The sequence below is a fragment of the Salvelinus sp. IW2-2015 genome, linkage group LG3 (assembly GCF_002910315.2).
Source record: "Salvelinus sp. IW2-2015 linkage group LG3, ASM291031v2, whole genome shotgun sequence".
Lineage (NCBI taxonomy): Eukaryota > Metazoa > Chordata > Actinopteri > Salmoniformes > Salmonidae > Salvelinus > Salvelinus sp. IW2-2015.
In genome coordinates this window covers 10,738,994-10,744,548 of record NC_036840.1, presented here as the reverse complement: position 1 = coordinate 10,744,548, position 5,555 = coordinate 10,738,994, and the positions used below count along the sequence as shown (strand labels likewise).

The 5,555-nt window shown below is 47.9% G+C and overlaps 1 pseudogene; it reads right to left on the bottom strand.

The window, feature by feature from the left end:
• The window catches only part of LOC111956101 (small ribosomal subunit protein eS1-like), a 102,616-nt pseudogene extending 102,388 nt beyond the window's left edge, over positions 1–228 (bottom strand).
• Positions 229–5,555: the final 5,327 nt, after the last annotated feature.

The following is a 5,555-nucleotide window of genomic DNA, read 5'->3' as shown; positions in this document are numbered from 1 at the left end:
GAGAGCCCACGACGTCTCTGGTCCAAATAGGAGCCCACAACGCTCTCTGTCCAAGTAGGGCCCACACGTCTCTGGTCCAAAGTAGAGCCCACAAGTCTCTGGTCCAAAGTAGAGCCCATACGTCTCTGTCCAAAGTAAGAGCCGAAACGTCTCTGGTCCAAAGTAGAGGCCATACGTCTCTGGTCCAAAGTAGAGCACAACACGTCTCTGGTCCAAAGTAGAGCCCATACGTCTCGTGGTCAAAGTAGAGCCCAACGTTTGCGTCCAAAGTAAGAGCCAACACGCGTCTGGTCAAAGTTAGAGCTCCACACGGTCTCTGGTCCAAAGTAGAGCCCATACGTACTCTGGTACAAAGTAGAGCCCAACAGTCTCTGTTCAAACGTATGAGCCACACGTCTCTGTCGTCCAAAGTAGAAGCCGCAACGTCTCTGGTCCAAAGTAGAGCCCACACGTCTCTGGTCCAAAGAAGCCACACGTGCTGGTCCAAAGTAGAGCCCATACGTCTCTGGTCAAGTAGAGCCATACGTCTCTCGTCCAAAGTAGAGCCACAGTCTCTGGTCCAAAGTAGAGCCCACACGTTCTGGTCCAAAGTAGGGCCCACAACGTCTCCTGGTCCAAAGTAGAGCCACACGTCTCTGTCACGAAGCCAACGTAGGTAGTTCTGCCCATACGTCTCTGGTCAAAGTCGTAGGCCCATACGTCTCTGTCCGTGACCAAATCGGTCAAGAGCCCACACGTCTCTGCGTCACGTAACTATTCGTCAAGTAGCCCAGCGTCAATGAGACACGTCTTCTGGTCAAAGTAGAGCCGCCACGTCTCTGGTCCAAAGTAGAGCCCATACGTCTCTGGTCCAAAGTAGACCCACACGTCTCTGGTCAAAGTAGAGCCCACACGTCTCTGGTCCAAAGTTAGATAGCCACACGCCTCTGGTCCAAGTAGAGCATAACGTCTCTGGTCCAAAGTTAGAGCAGTCTGGTCAAGAGAACACGTCCTCTGGTCCAAAGTTAGAGCCCACACGTCTCTGGTCAAAGTAGAGCCCAACGTCTCTGGTCCAAAGTAGGCATACGTCTCTGTCCAAAGTAGAGCCGACACTTCTCTGGTCCAAGTAGAGCCCAACGGTCTCTTGGTCCAAAGAGCCCACACGTCTCTGGTCCAAAGTAGAGCCATACGTCTCGCTGGTCCCCAAAGTAGAGCCCACGTCTCTTGCCGTCCAAAGTAGAGCCGACACGTCTCTGGTCCAAAGTAGACAGTCTGGTCCAATAGTCTCTGGTCAAAGTAAAGAGCCCAGAACACGTCTCTGGTCCAAAGTAGAGCCCATACGTCCCTGGTCCAAAGTTGAGCCACACGTCTCTGGTCCAAAGTAGAGCCAACAGTCTCTGGTCCAAAGTAGAGCCCACACGTCTCTGGTCCAAAGTAGAGCCCAACGTCTCTGGTCCAAAGTAGAGCCCACACGTCTTCTGGTCCCAAAGTAGAAGCCCACACGGTCTCTGGGCCAAAGTAGAGCCGACATCTCTGGTCCAAAGTAGCAGCCCATACGTCTCTGGTCCAAAGTAAGAGCCCATACGTCCTTGTCCCAAAGTAGAGCCCACACGTCTGCTGGTCCAAAGTAGAGCCCACCACGTCTTGTCCAAGTGGCAACACGGTCTCTGGTCCAAAGTAGAGCCCACACGTCTCTGGCCCAAAAAGTAGAGCCCATACGTCATCTGGTCCAAAGTAGAGCCCATAAACAGTCTCTTGGGTCCAAAAGTAGAGCCCACACGTCTCTGGTCAAGTAGGCACCGTCTCTTGGTCCAAAGTAGAGCCAAGTTCATGGTCCAAGTAGAGCCCATACGTCTCTGGTCCAAAGTAGAGCCACACGTCTCTGTCCAAAGTAGAGCCCACACGTCTCTGGTCCAAAGTAGAAGCCGACTCGACGTCTCTGGTCCAAAGTAGAGCCCATACGTCCTCTGGTCCAAAGCTAGAGCCCATACGTCTCTGGTCCAAAGTAGAGCCCACACGTCTCTGGTCCAAAGTAGCGAGCCCACACGTCTCTGTCCCAAAGTAGGGCCCACACGTCTCTGGTCCCAAATGTTAGAGCCCACACGTCTCTGGTCCCAAAGTAGAGCCCATACGTCTCTGGTCCAAAGTAGAGCCCATTACGTCTCTGGTCCAAAGTAGAGCCCACACGTCTCTTGGTCCAAAGTAGAGCCAACACGTCTCTGGTCCAAAGTAGAGCCCACACGTCTCTGGTCCAAAGTTAGAGGCCCAACGTCTCTGGTCCAAAGTAGAGCCAACACGTCTCTGGTCCAAAGTAGAGCCCACACGTCTCTGGTCCAAAGTAGAGCCCATACGTCTCTGGTCCAAAGTAGGGCCCATACGTCTCTGGTCCAAAGTAGAGCCCACACGTCTCTGGTCCAAAGTAGAGACCGCGACACGTCTCTGGTCCAAAGTAGAGCCCATACGTCTCTGGTCCAAAGTAGAGCCCACACGTCTCTGGTCCAAAGTAGGGCCACACGTCTCTGCTCCAAAGTAGGCCCACACGCCTCTGGTCCAAAGTAGAGCCACACGTCTCTGGTCAAAGTAGAGCCCTACGTCTCTGGGTCCAAAGTAGAGCCCACACGTCTCTGGTCCAAAGTAAGGCCCACGTCTCTGGTCCAAAGTAGACCACACGTCTCTGGTCCAATGTAGAGCCCATACGTCTCTGGTCCAAAGTAGGGCCCACACGTCTCTGGTCCAAAGTAGAGCCCACAGTCTCTGGTCCAAAGTAGAGCCCACACGTCTCTGGTCCAAAGTAGGGCTCACACGTCTCTGGTCCAAGTAAGCCCATACGTCTCTGGTCCAAAGTAGAGCCCACACGTCTCTGGTCCAAAGTAGAGCCGACACGTCTCTGGTCCAAAGTAGAGCCCATACATCTCTTGTCCAAGTAGGGCCCACACGTCTCTGGTCCAAAGTAGAGCCAACACGTCTCTGTCAAATGGTGTACTATGTAGGCCGGGACATAGGTTTCCATTTGGGAAGCAGCCCATGCCAGTGTTTGACAGGAATGTATTATGCTTTTGAAGTGCTAAAAGCAAGTCTCATAGGGTAAGATACTCCTGCTGGGTGATCAAAGGGCTTTAGTTTCTAAGCACACACACATACACACACAAGCACGCACACACACACACACACACACACCACACACCACACACACACCACCAACACCCTCCAGATAATATCTGTATTTTCTGACCTTTCCCGGATAAAAGGTATTGACATAGAAATACATCTTAGAAATTCAAAGTGAGATCCAAAGTTTCTGAGTTCAAACAGCTCTATCGCCGCACCAAACAATAAAATAAGTAACTTTCTCTTTGGAAAGGAAGCATAGAGTGCCGTTTGATGCCATGAAGTGTAGGCCTTCAGTAAATAAGAGTTAGTTCTTTAAAACTTTTTTGGGATAGGGGGCAGCATTTTCACTTTTGGATGAATAGCGTGCCCAAAGTGAACTGCCTCCTACTCTGTCACAAATGCTAATATATGCATATTATTATTACTATTGGATAGAAAACACAGTTTCTAAAACTGTTTGAATGATGTCTGTGAGTTAAACAGAACTCATATGGCAGGCGAAATTCTGAGAAAAAATCCACACAGGAAGTGGGATATCTGAGGCTGGTCGATTTTCAACTCATCGCCTATTGAAAACACAGTAGGATATGGATCTGTTTGCACTTCCTACGGCTTCCACTAGATGTCAACCGTCTATAGAAACTTGAATGAGACTTCTACTGTGTTGTGGGGCTGAATAAGAGCTGAATTAGTCAGTGGTCTGGCAGAGAGCCAAGTCCTGGTCACCGCATTTCAAATGGTAGCCATTTGCGTTCCATTACTTCTACAGACACAAGGAATTCTCCGGTTGGAACGTTAATTGAAGATTTATGATAACAACATCCTAAAGATTGATTCTATACTTACAGTGGGGAGAACAAGTATTTAATACACTGCTGATTTGCAGGTTTTCCTACTTACAAAGCATGTAGAGGTCTGTAATTTTTATCATAGGTACACTTCAACTGTGAGAGACGGAATCTAAAACAAAATCCAGAAAATCACATTGTATGATTTTTAAGTAATTAATTGCATTTTATTGCATGACATAAGTATTTGATACATCAGAAAAGCAGAACTTAATATTTGGTACAAAAACCTTTGTTTGCAATTACAGAGATCATACGTTTCCTGTAGTTCTTGACCAGGTTTGCACACACTGCAGCATTGATTTTGGCCCACTCCTCCATACAGACCTTCTCCAGATCCTTCAGGTTTCGGGGCTGTCGCTGGGCAATACGGACTTTTAGCTCCCTCCAAAGATTTTCTATGGGTTCAGGTCTGGAGACTGGCTAGCCACTCCAGGACCTTGAGATGCTTCTACGAAGCCAATCCTTAGTTGCTCTGGCTGTGTTTTTCAGGTCGTTGACATGCTGGGAAGACCCAGCCACGACCACACGTCTCTGGTCCAAAGTAGAGCCCATACATCTCTGGTCCAAAGTAGGGCCCACACGTCTCTGGTCCAAAGTAGAGCCAACACGTCTCTGGTCCAAAGTGGTGTACTATGTAGGCCGGGACATAGGTTTCCATTTGGGAAGCAGCCCATGCCAGTGTTTGACAGGAATGTATTATGCTTTTGAAGTGCTAAAAGCAAGTCTCATAGGGTAAGATCTCCTGCTGGGTGTATCAAAGGGCTTTAGTTTCTAAGCACACACACATACACACACAAGCACGCACCACACACACACACACACACCACACACCACACACACACCACCAACACCCTCCAGATAATATCTGTATTTTCTGACCTTTCCCGGATAAAAGGTATTGACATAGAAATACATCTTAGAAATTCAAAGTGAGATCCAAAGTTTCTGAGTTCAAACAGCTCTATCGCCGCACCAAACAATAAAATAAGTAACTTTCTCTTTGGAAGAGGAAGCATAGAGTGCCGTTTGATGCCATGAAGTGTAGGCCTTCATTGTAAATAAGAGTTAGTTCTTAAAACTTTTTTGGGATAGGGGGCAGCATTTTCACTTTTGGATGAATAGCGTGCCCAAAGTGAACTGCCTCCTACTCTGTCACAAATGCTAATATATGCATATTATTATTACTATTGGATAGAAAACACAGTTTCTAAAACTGTTTGAATGATGTCTGTGAGTATAACAGAACTCATATGGCAGGCGAAATTCTGAGAAAAAATCCACACAGGAAGTGGGATATCTGAGGCTGGTCGATTTTCAACTCATCGCCTATTGAAAACACAGTAGGATATGGATCTGTTTGCACTTCCTACGGCTTCCACTAGATGTCAACCGTCTATAGAAACTTGAATGAGACTTCTACTGTGTTGTGGGGCTGAATAAGAGCTGAATTAGTCAGTGGTCTGGCAGAGAGCCAAGTCCTGGTCACCGCATTTCAAATGGTAGCCATTTGCGTTCCATTACTTCTACAGACACAAAGGAATTCTCCGGTTGGAACGTTATTGAAGATTTATGATAACAACATCCTAAAGATTGATTCTATACTTACAGTGGGGA